The sequence below is a fragment of the Balaenoptera musculus genome, chromosome 1 (genome assembly GCF_009873245.2).
Source record: "Balaenoptera musculus isolate JJ_BM4_2016_0621 chromosome 1, mBalMus1.pri.v3, whole genome shotgun sequence".
NCBI classification, from domain to species: Eukaryota; Metazoa; Chordata; class Mammalia; order Artiodactyla; family Balaenopteridae; genus Balaenoptera; species Balaenoptera musculus.
This window is the reverse complement of record NC_045785.1, coordinates 111450409-111463009: the sequence shown is the minus strand read 5'-3', so window position 1 is coordinate 111463009 and position 12601 is coordinate 111450409.

Genomic DNA, 12601 nt, shown 5'->3' with positions numbered 1-12601 from the left:
GTCACCAGAATCTCTACACCAGGGGTTTTAACTTGGTCTACAGTATATCTCTGGAATGGAATCAAAGTTGAATGCATCATTTTGAGTGTATATGTAGATGCTCATTCCTCTGAGTCTTTCACTATTTTTTAAAAATATTTATTTATTTATTTATTTATGGCTGCGTTGGGTCTTCGTTGCTATGCGCAGGCTTTCTCTAGTTGTGGTGAGGGGGACTACTCTCCGTTGCGGTGCGCAGGTTTCTCTTTGTCGTGGCTTCTCTTGTTGCAGAACACGGGCTCTAGGCGAGTGGGTTTCAGTAGTTGCGGCACGTGGGCTCAGTAGTTGTGGCTTGCGGGCTCTAGAGCACAGGCTCAGCAGTTGTAGCGCACGGGCTTAGTTGCTCTGCTGCACGTGGGATCTTCCCGGACCAGCGCTCGAACCCGTGTCCCCTGCATTGGTAGGCGGATTCTTAACCACTGCGCCACCAGGGAAACCCCTCTTTCACTATTAAAAAAGGGTCCAAAGGCCCCTAAAAGGTTAAGAACACTTGTCATGGCTGCTGGATTTTAGTAATGAAAGGTGGAGTATTTCTACTGTTGTTTTGTGTGTGGCCGGACTTGGTGGGGACGTGTGCTGCTAAGGCCTAAATCAGTTTCTCTGCTGCCATCCCTACCCCTTCACAACGCTCCTGCTCTGTGAAGCTCGGGGTGCACTATGTCCCGGGAGATGGACGCTGGCTTGGGGTCCCACTGTGTGCATGAGGCACTGAGCCTCTGCATAAACAGTAGGGGCCCTTCAACCCTCTCTGGGATGATTGTGTGCCTCTGACCCCAGGAGCCTGGGCTGAAGAGGAACCCGACGATGAGGGGTGGGGGTGGGGGAAGGAGGGCATCTTTGGAGAAGACAGAAGTGCTTCGTGCCCAGGAGGAGCAAGTCCCTCCCCCACCCAACAAAATGCCACTCAGATGAACTGGATCACAATGCTGAAGATTACTCACCCCAGATCACAGGGTTTTTCCTTTGTAGTAGACTTTACTTATATAGAAATGCAAATGAACAGGGAAAGGTAACAGCTTAAACCCTTATTCACTGACCAAGGCTTTAATTACCAACCAGTTTTATTATCAGTTAACGTACCAGTGAAAATGTTTGGCAGCCAGCAGAGAACTAAGATTGGGACATAAAATGGGATAGGGGGGGTCTAGTTATCAGATATGGAGATGCGCTCCTCTGGGCAAGCCTGGGAAGGCTAGGGACAAAATTACTTCCTTTTCAGCTTTCCTGAAGGATCACTTTATCTATTTCCCAAAGCAAGTGCTTCCACCTAATTCAGGAGTGTGAACACACTCTCTGCATTGAGGAAACTCTCATGCAGCTCTCAGAGGCACCTTTAAAGTTGAACTGCTGGCGCAAATGTGGCCCAGGCAAAAAAAGACAGGAAGGGTTGGCAGGGTTCACCAAGCAGCATCCCAGGCTTCACTCAATATTTAGGGAATATAATGGGTGAATGCACAAAAGGAGAGAGCAACCTGATTCTGCCTCTCAGTTATCCACATTGATGGTGGTGGTGGTGGGGTGTGTGTGTGTGTGTGTGTGTGTGTGTGTGTGTGTGTGTGTGTGTGTCTGAGTGTGGGTGAGGGGCAACATATCACAGTGCCTTTCTCTCTCCTTGAAAATGCGTTGTTAGACTTGCTGTTAATGGATCCTTTGGGGGAGATTTACCATTATTAATTGTTTGCCTTTAGTTGAAAGTCCAATGAGTCTGCTTTCTCTGAGTCCTCTCAGAGGACCATGCAGAAGGGAGCCCAGAGTGTCCTTTGGAGTTTCACCATAAGTGATGGGCCACTGGTTGTGAAGAATTGCATTGACCTGGAGCTATCAAATGGTTGATACCTGGGCTCATGGCTGGACATGGGACGTGGGGACGTGGCCCAGCTGGCACTGGCCACCTGGAGAACGAGGAGGAGGTGAGGGAGGCCATCCTTGGAAGGTCCGTGGAGTAGCCAGGCTTGCAGATGGTAATTTACAAGCAAGGCTGTGCCATTACAGGACCTACTGGGCAGAATCAGACAGGGCTTGTAGCACAGAGCAAGATGTTTTGGTTTCCTGTTTCCCCAGCTACAAAAGAAGAACAAGGCGGTGGGAAGTTGAGAAATAAGTGGTTTAGCAGGAAACCTCATGCAATGTTTGAGCCCACAGAGTAGACCTTGGCTCACCAATTGCGGCAGATCTGGCCACTGAGACTTCTGGGGCCTTAGAGTATGACCTGTCTGAAATCCCACTTCTCCACCCAAGACTCCTGACTTCAGCCAAGTGTCTCACAGTTGTGACAAAAGTCTTACAGAGCATGGGGAGTATCTGGAATTGGGCAACTGGTGTCTAGCAGCTGAACACAGAGCTTATTCCAGTGGAAAAGACTTCCCCGTACATCCCTCCACTTGGGAGCCAGAATGATTCTGGTCGGGTCCAGATACCAGCCTACCTTCTGGCCTCCTGACCTAGGGAATTCACCCTAATTTCATATGGGCTGAGGAGGGGAGGGAAAGCTGCTAACACTTACTGGGCTCCTTCTAGTTGTTGGTGTGAAAGGAAAAAAATCATCTCAAACCTAGAGAAAGACAAACTGGTGATTGCTTAAATCTTTGATCTCATGCTAGAGTCTGCCTGAATGGAAGCAAGTCCTTGCTACTTGTTAACCTTCTATCGTCTGGCACTCTTGGGGAATGTAACATGGTCGGCACAGTATATTTGATTAACAAGTCACAGTGGATAAAGAAGTAGGCAGTTTATATATCTGCTTGATGGGGTAATATGATTTTATAGCCTGGTAGAGATGTTAAACCCCTGTTTTAATTTTTATCACCCTATTGAAAGTTAAAAGAGTCATATTTAAATTAAGAATCTTACTTAAGCGTTCCTTTCCTGAATGTCTTTATGTATTCTCAAATATTCTTCAAACCAGCTTTAAAAAACCTTCTTTGCTGATTCTCTCATTAATGAATTCAAACAAGAATTTTGACATGGGCCCACTATATTTGTTGATAATTTTGCTTTTAAGCACTAGACTTTGTGATAGCTTATCCTGTAACAACCTTATAAGACACGTAATTACTATTTCCATTTTGCATATGAGGAGATTCCGAGAAGTTAAGAAACTTGACCAAATTATTAATCTGGCAAATGTCAGAGCTAGGATTAGATCTGTGGTTGTCTCCAGGTGAGAAACCCTGGTTCAGACATGAAAGCGCTTTCTTTTAGCTGATTTCCATCCTGTGAGTGCAGAGGGCCCGCCCTTCCTCTGCTGGCCTTTCTGGTCTCTGTGAGGACAGAAGGGTGAGGACCCCCTGCAGGGTCTCTGCCTTCCAGGGGTGAAGAGCAGGGCCAGCAGGTGCCAGAATGAACTTCTCTCTTGGGCCTCTTTCTTCTGCCCAGGACCTCACCCTGCCTTGGGGCTGATTACTGTGTTTTTTTTTTTTTTTCCTGGTATGAGCAGTCCTCCAGACAATGACTGTAGAATAGAGGACTGACATTTTGAGGTCTGTAAGCTCTTAGGGTTTGTGCCTCCTTCTGGGTTGGGGAGCTTCCTTCCAGTCTTAGGAGTGGTGGAAATTCCCATGTGAATAATTCTCAGTTGCAAAATCACGGTCTGAACTGGCTGCTAAGATCAGGGCATAGACATTTATGATCTGTACCCATTCAAATGATCTGTAACCATTCTTCTTTCTTTGGACAGAAACCTCCTCTTCTTCCTCCTGAATAGGCCTCATTAGCAGCAGAAAGCATGGGACTATCTTGCAGCCAAAGCCAGAAGGAGGCTCTTCATCAACCTAGCCCAGCAAGGGCTCCATCCAGTTCAGCTTGCTCAGCATCTTGTTTTGCTACGGCACATTTTTTCCCCCCTGTGCTTTCTAGAGCAAAATATCTAACCCAGATAGGATGTTCTGGATTTCTTTCCTGCTTTGGTCCTAGAACCCTCCATGATAATGTGTATCTATTAAGACCCAATCATAAATGTCATACTTAATGGAGAAATTTATCTTTTTTTTTTGAAGTATAGTTGATTTACAATGTTGTGTTAGTTTCAGGTGTACAGCACAGTGATCAGTTATACATACATATATATATCGATTCTTTTTCAGATTCCTTTCCCTCATAGGTTATTACAAAATATTGAGCATAGTTCCCTGTTCTATACACTAGGCCCTCGTTGATCATCTACTCCATATGTAGTAGTGTGTATATGTTAATCCCAAACCTCCAACTTATCCCTCTCCCCCATTTCCACTTTGGTAAACGAAAAGTTTGTTTTCTGTCTGTGGGTCTGTTTCTGTTTTATAAATAAATTCATTTGTATCATTTTTTCTTTAGAGTCCACATATAAACAATATCATATGACATTTGTCTTTGTCTGGCTCACTTCACTTAGTATGATAATCTTTCGGTCCCTCCATGTTGATGCAAATGGTACTATTTCATTCTTTTTTATGGCTGAGTGATAGTCCATCATATATATGTACCACATCTTTTTAAAAAAATTTTTTTGAATATATATATATATTTTAAACATCTTTATTGGAGTATAATTGCTTTACAATGGTGTGTTACTTTCTGCTTTATAACAAAGTGAATCAGTTATACATCTACAAATGTCCCCATATCTCTTCCCTCTTGAACCTCCTTCCCTCCCACCCTCCCTATCCCACCCCTCTACGTGGTCACAAAGCACCGAGCTGATCTCCCTGTGCTATGCGGCTGCTTCCCACTAGCTATCTATTTTACGTTTGGTAGTGTATATATGTCCATGCCAGTCTTGCACTTTGTCCCAGCTTACCCTTCCCCCTCCCCGTATACTCAAGTCCATTCTCTAGTAGGTCTGCATCTTTATTCCCGTCTTGCCCCTAGGTTCTTCTGACCAATTAGTTTTTTTTTTTTAGGATTCCATATATGTGTGTTAGCATACGGTATTTGTTTTTCTCTTTCTGACTTACTTCACTCTGTATGACAGTCTCTAGGTGCATCCCCCTCACTACAAATGACTCAGTTTTGTTCCTTTTTATGGCTGAGTAATATTCCATTGTATATGTGTGCCACATCTTCTTTATCCATTCATCTGTTGATGGACACTTAGGTTGCTTCCATGTCCTGACTATTGCAAATAGAGCTGCAATGAACATTTTGGTACATGACTCTTTTTGAATTATGGTTTTCTCAGGGTATATGTCCCGTAGTGGGATTGCTGGGTCGTATGGTAGTTCTATTTTTAGTTTTTTAAGGAACCTTAATACTGTTCTCCATAGTGGCTGTATCAATTTACATTCCCACCAACAGTGCAAGAGGGTTCCCTTTTCCCCACACCCTCTCCAGCATTTATTGTTTGTAGAGTTTTTGATGATGGCCATTCTGACTGGTGTGAGATGATATCTCATTGTAGTTTTGATTTGCATTTCTCTAATGATTAATGATGTTGAGCACCCTTTCATGTGTTTGTTGGCAATCGGTATATCTTCTTTGGAGAAATGTCTATTTAGGTCTTCTGCCCATTTTTGGATTGGGTTGTTTGTTTTTTTGATATTGAGCTGCATGAGTTGCTTGTATGTTTTGGAGATTAATCCTTTGTCAGTTGCTTCATTTGCAAATATTTTCTCCCATTCTGAGGGTTGTCTTTTGGTCTTGTTTATGGTTTCCTTTGCTGTGCAAAAGCTTTGAAGTTTCATTAGGTCCCATTTGTTTATTTTTGTTTTTATTTCCATTTCCCTAGGAGGTGGGTCAAAAAGGATCTTGCTGTGATTTATGTCATAGAGTGTTCTGCCTATGTTTTCCTCTAAGAGTTTGATGGTCTCTGGCCTTATATTTAGGTCTTTAATCCATTTTGAGTTTATTTTTGTGTATGGTGTTAGGGAGTGTTCTAATTTCATTCTTTTACATGTAGCTGTCCAGTTTTCCCAGCACCACTTATTGAAGAGGCTGTCTTTTCTCCACTGTATGTTCTTGCTTCCTTTATCAAAGATAAGGTGACCATATGTGTGTGGGTATATCTCTGGGCTTTCTATCCTGTTCCATTGATCTATATTTCTGTTCTTGTGCCAGTACCATACTGTCTTGATTACTGTAGCTTTGTAATATTGTCTGAAGTCAGGGCGTCCGATTCCTCCAGCTCCTTTTTTCTTTCTCAAGATTGCTTTGGCTATTCGGGGTCTTTTGTGTTTCCATACAAATTGTGAAATTTCTTGTTCTAGTTCTGTGAAAAATGCCAGTGGTAGTTTGATAGGGATTACACTGAATCTGTAGATTGCTTTGGGTAGTAGAGTCATTTTCACAATGTTGATTCTTCCAATCCAAGAACATGGTATATCTCTCCATCTATTTGTATCATCTTTAATTTCTTTCTTCAGTGTGTTATAATTTTCTGAATACAGGTCTTTTGTCTCCTTAGGTAGGTTTATTCCTAGATATTTTATTCTTTTTGTTGCAATGGTAAATGGGAATGTTTTCTTAATTTCACTTTCAGATTTTTCATCATTAGTGTATAGGAATGCAAGAGATTTCTGTGCATTAATTTTGTATCCTGCTACTTTACCAAATTCATTGATTAGCTCTAGGAGTTTTCTGGTAGCATCTTTAGGAGTCTCTATGTATAGAATCATGTCATCTGCAAACAGTGACAGCTTTACTTCTTCTTTTCCAATTTGGATTCCTTTTATTTCTTTTTCTTCTCTGATTGCTGTGGCTAAAACTTCCAAAACTATGTTGAATAATAGTGGTGAGAGTGGGCAACCTTGTCTTGTTCCTGGTCTTAGTGGAAATGGTTTCAGTTTTTCACCATTGAGGGTGATGTTGTCTGTGGGTTTGTCATATATGGCGTTTATTATGTTGAGGTAAGTTCCCTCTATGCCTACTTTCTGGAGGGTTTTTAATCATAAATGGGTGTTGAATTTTGTCAAAAGCTTTCTCTGCATCTATTGAGATGATCATATGGTTTTTCTCCTTCAATTTGTTGATATGGTGTATCACGTTGATTGATTTGCATATATTGAAGAATCCTTGCATTCCTGGGATAAACCCCACTTGATCATAGTGTATGATCCTTTTAATGTGCTGTTGGATTCTGTTTGCTAGTATTTTGTTGAGGATTTTTGCATGCATGTTCATCAGTGATATTGGCCTGTAGTTTTCTTTTTTTGTGACATCTTTGTCTGGTTTTGATATCAGAGTGATGGTGGCCTCATAGAATGAGTTTGGGAGTGTTTCTCCCTCTGCTATATTTTGGAAGCGTTTGAGAAGGATAGGTGTTAGCTCTTCTCTAATGTTTGATAGAATTCGCCTGTGAACCCGTCTGGTCCTGGGCTTTTGTTTGTTGGAAGATTTTTAATCACATTTTCAATTTCAGTGCTTGTGATTGGTCTGTTCATATTTTCTATTTCTTCCTGGTTCAGTCTCGGAACGTTGTGCATTTCTAAGAATTTGTCCATTTCTTCCGGGTTGTCCATTCTATTGGCATATAGTTGCTTGTAGTAATCGCTCATGATCCTTTGTATTTCTGCAGTGTCAGTTGTTACTTCTCTTTTTCCATTTCTAATTCTATTGATTTGAGTCTTCTTCCTTTTTTTTCTTGATAAGTCTGGCTAATGGTTTATCAATTTTGTTTATCTTCTCAAAAAACCAGCTTTTAGTTTTATTGATCTTTGTTATTGTTTCCTTCATTTCTTTTTCATTTATTTCTGATCTGATCTTTATGATTTCTTTCCTTCTGCTACCTTTGGGGTTTTTTTGTTCTTCTTTCTTGAATTGCTTTAGGTGTAAGGTTAGGTTGTTTATTTGAGATGTTTCTTGTTTCTTAAGGTAGGATTGTATTGGTATAAACTTCCCTCTTAGAACTGCTTTTGCTGCATTCCATAGGATTTGGGTCATTGTGTTTTCATTGTCATTTGTTTCTAGGTATTTTTTGATTTCTTCTTTGATTTCTTCAGTGATCTCTTGACTATTAAGTAGTGTGTTGTTTAGCCTCCATGTGTTTGTATTTCTTACAGATTTTTTCCTATAATTGATATCTCTTCTCATAGTGTTGTGGTCACAAAAGATACTTGATACAATTTCAATTTTCTTAAATTCACCAAGGCTTGATTTGTGACCCAAGATATGATCTATCTTGGAGAATGTTCCATGAGCACTTGAGAAGAATGTGTATTCTGTTGTTTTTGGATGGAATGTCCTATAAATATCAATTAAGTCCATCTTGTTTAATGTATCATTTAAAGCTTGTGTTTTCTTATTTATTTTCATTTTGGATGATCTGTCCATTGGTGAAAGTGGGGTGTTAACATCCCCTACTATGATTGTGTTACTGTCAATTTCCCCTTTTATGGCTGTTAGTATTTGCCTTATGTATTGAGGTGCTCCTATGTTGGGTGCATAAATATTTACAATTGTTATATCTTCTTCTTGGATTGATCCCTTGATCATTATGTAGTGTCCTTCTTTGTCTCTTTAATAGTCTTTGTTTTAAAGTCTATTTTGTCTGATATGAGAATTGCTACTCCAGCTTTCTTTTGATTTCCATTTGCATGGAATATCTTTTTCCATCCCCTCACTTTCAGTCTGTATGTGTCCCTATGTCTGAAGTGTGTCTCTTGTAGACAGCATATATACCGGTCTTGTTTTTGTATCCATTCGGCCAGTCTATGTCTTTTGGTTGGAGAATTTAATCCATGTACATTTAAGGTAATTATCGATATGTATGTTCCTATTACCATTTTCTTAATTGTTTTGGGTTTATTATTGTAGGTCTTTTCCTTTTCTTGTGTTTCCTGCCTAAAGAAGTTCCTTTAGCATTTGTTGTAAAGCTGGTTTAGTGGTGCTGAATTCTCTTAGCTGTTGCTTGCCTGTAAAGCTTTTAACTTCTCCCTCAAATCTGAATGAGATCCTTGCTGTGTAGAGTAATCTTGGTTGTAGGTTTTTCTCCTTCATCACTTTACATATGTCCTGCCAGTCACTTCTGGCTTGCAGAGCTTCTGCTGAAAGGTCAGCTGTTACCCTTATGGGCATTCCCTTGTGTGTTATTTGTTGTTTTTCCCTTGCTGCTTTTAATATGTTTTCTTTGTACTTAATTTTTGATAGTTTGATTAATATGTGTCTTGGCATGTTTCTCCTTGGATTTATCCTGTATGGGACTCTCTGTGCTTACTGGACTTGATTAACTTTTCCTTTCCCATATTAGGGAAGTTTTTTTTTTTTTTTTTTTTTTTTTAGCACTTTTCTTTTTTATAGCTACTTTATTTATTTATTTTATTTTATTTTTGGCTGTGTTGGGTCTTCGGTTCATGCGAGGGCTTTCTCTAGCTGAGGCAAGTGGGGGCCACTCTTCATCGCGGTGCGGGGACCGCTCTTCATCGCGGTGCGCGGGCCTCTCACTATCGCGGCCCCTCCCGCTGCGGGGCACAGGCTCCAGACGCGCAGGCTCAGCAGTTGTGGCTCACGGGCCCAGCCGCTCCGCGGCATGTGGGATCCTCCCAGACCAGGGCTCGAACCCGTGTCCCCTGCATTAGCAGGCAGATTCTCAACCACTGCGCCACCAGGGAAGCCCAGGGAAGTTTTCAACTATAATCTCTTCAAATATTTTCTCAGTCCCTTTCTTTTTCTCTTCTTCTGGGACCCCTATAATTCGAATGTTGGTGCGTTTAACGTTGTCCCAGAGGTCTCTGAGACTGTCCTCAATTCCTTACATTCTTTTTTCTTTATTCTGTTCTGCAGTAGTTATTTCCACTATTTTATCTTCCAGGTCACTTATCCGTTCTTCTGCCTCAGTTATTCTGCTATTGATCCCTTCTAGAGAATTTTAAAATTCATTTATTGTGTTGTTCATCACCGTTCGTTTGCTCTTTAGTTCTTCTAGGTCCTTGTTAAACGTTTCTTGTATATTCTCCTGACTATTTCCAAGGTTTTGGATCATCTTTACTCTCATTATTCTGAATTCTTTTTCAGGTAGACTGCCTATTTCCTCTTCATTTGTTAGGTCTGGTGGGTTTTTGCCTTGCTCCTTCATCTGCTGTGTGTTTCTCTGTCTTCTCATTTTGCTTAACTTGCTGTGTTTGGGGTCTCCTTTTCTCAGGCTGCAAATACATAGTTTCCATTGTTTTTGTTGTCTGTCCCCAGTGGCTAAGCTTGGTTCAGTGGTTTGTGTAGGCTTCCTGGTGGAGGGGACTAGTGCCTGTGTTGTGGTGCATGAAGCTGGATTTTGTCTTTCTGGTGGGCACGTCCACGTGTGCTGGTGTGTTTTGTGGTGTCTGTGGCCTTATTATGATTTTAGGCAGCCTCTGTGTTAATGGATGGGTTTGTGTTCCTGTCTTGTTAGTTGTTTGGCATAGGGTGTCCTGCACTGTGGCTTGCTGGTCGTTGAGTGGAGCTGGGTCTTGGCGTTGAGATGGAGATCTCTGGGAGATTTTCACCGTTTGATATTACGTGGAGCTGGGAGGTCTCTTGTGGACCAGTGTCCTGAACTTGGCTCTCTCACCTCAGTGGCAGAGCCCTGACGCTCAGCTGGAGCACCGAGAGCCTGTCTTCCACAAGGCTCAGAATACAAGGTAGAAAAGAAAGAAAGAAAGAAAGAAGAAGATAAAATAAAATAAAATAAAGTATAATAAAATAAAGTGATATAAAAAATAAAAAATAATTTTTAAGAAAAAAAAATTTTTTAAGTAAAAAAAAAAAGAAAAGAAAAACCAAAAAAATGGACAGATAGAACCTTAGGACAAATGGTAAAAGCAAAGCTATACAGGAAAAATCACACACAGAAGCATACACATACACACTCACAAAAAGAGAAAAAGGGAAAAAAAAATATATTGTTGTTCCCAAAGTCCACCTCCTCAATTTGGGATGATCCATTGTCTATTCAGGTATTCCACAGATGCAGGGTACATAAAGTTGATTGTGGAGATTTAATCCGCTGTTCCTGAGGCTGCTGGGAGAAATTTCCCTTTCTCTTCTTTGTTCGTACAGCTCCCGGGGTTCAGCTTTGGATTTGGACCCGCCTCTCTGTGTAGGTCGCCTGAGGGCGTCTGTTCTTCGCTCAGACAGGACGGGGTTAAAGGATCAGTTGATTCGGGGGCTCTGGCTCACTCAGGCCAGGGGGAGGGAGGGGTAAGGATGCGGGGCGAGCCTGCGGCGGCAGAGCCTGGCATGACGTTGCAGCAGCCTGAGGCGTGCCGTGTGTTCTCCCGGGGAAGTTGTCCCTGGATCACAGGACCCTGGCAGTGGCGGGCTGCACAGGCTCCCGGGAGGGGCGGTGTGGACAGTGACCTGTGCTCGCACACGGGCTTCTTGGTGGCGGCAGCAGTAGCCTTAGTGTCTCATGTTGGTCTCTGGGGTCCACGCTGATAGCCGCGGCTCGCGCCCATCTCTGGAGCTCGTTTAGGCGGCGCTCTGAATCCACTCTCCTTGCGCACCGCGAAACAAAGAGGCAAGAAAAAGTCTCTTGCCTCTTCGGCAGCTGCAGACTTTTTCCCGGACTCCCTCCCGGCTAGCTGTGGTGCACTAACCCCTTCAGACTGTGTTCACGCCGCCAACTGCAGTCCTCTCCCTGCGATCCGACCGAAGCCCGAGCCTCAGCTCCCAGCCCCCGCCCGCCCCGGCGGGTGAGCAGACAAGCCTTTCGGGCTGGTGAGTGCTGCTTGGCACCGATCCTCTGTGCGGGAATCTCTCCGCTTTGCCCTCCACACCCCTGTGGCTGCGCTCTCCTCCATGTCCCCGAAGCTTCCCCCCTCCGCCACCCGCAGTCTCCGCCCGCGAAGGGGCTTCCTAGTGTGTGGGAACCTTTCCTCCTTCACAGCTCCCTCCCACTGGTGCAGGTCCCATCCCTATTCTTTTGTGTCTGTTTTTTCTTTTTTGCCCTACTCAGGGACGTGGGGGAGTTTCTTGCCTTTTGGGAGGTCTGAGGTGTTCTGCCAGCGTTCAGTAGGTGTTCTGTAGGAGTTGTTCCACATGTAGACGTATTTCTGATGTATTTGTGGGGAGGAAGGTGATCTCCGTGTCTTACTCTTCCGCCATGTTGAAGCTCCTCCGCCCCACATCTTCTTTATCCATTCATCTGTTGATGGACATTTAGGTTGATTCCAGACATTCATCTTTAATGAAAGGAAGAACACAATGATGACTCCATTACCACTTCTATTTAATATTTGTATTGGAGGCCCTAGCCAGTGTTATAAGACAAGGAAAACTAAATGAGAAGTAATGGGAGATCTGGAGGCATTGACCATGTGAAGTACACTAATACCCTGCAGGGCACTCTTGTTTCTGCATTTCATTGCCTCCCTTATTTCTTCTTCTGTATAACTGCTACTATTTTTTCAGGAATGTGTCCATCCAAGTTGAACTTAGTTCCTCCCCTGAGGCTGTTAATGTCATTACTGGAAAACATTACTGGTAACATTACTGACTTGTTGGTGTTTCTTAGTTTCCTCTGTAGGATGAATGGTCTTTTCCATAGCCTGCATCTGGAACACCCAGGCTTGGAGCAGAATAGAGGGTGCCATACTCTAGCACTCTGGAGACATCAGATACTAAGAGTCCCCTCCTCTAGGAAACGGTTCAGAAATTTGGAAATTTACAGTCTGAGGTAGGG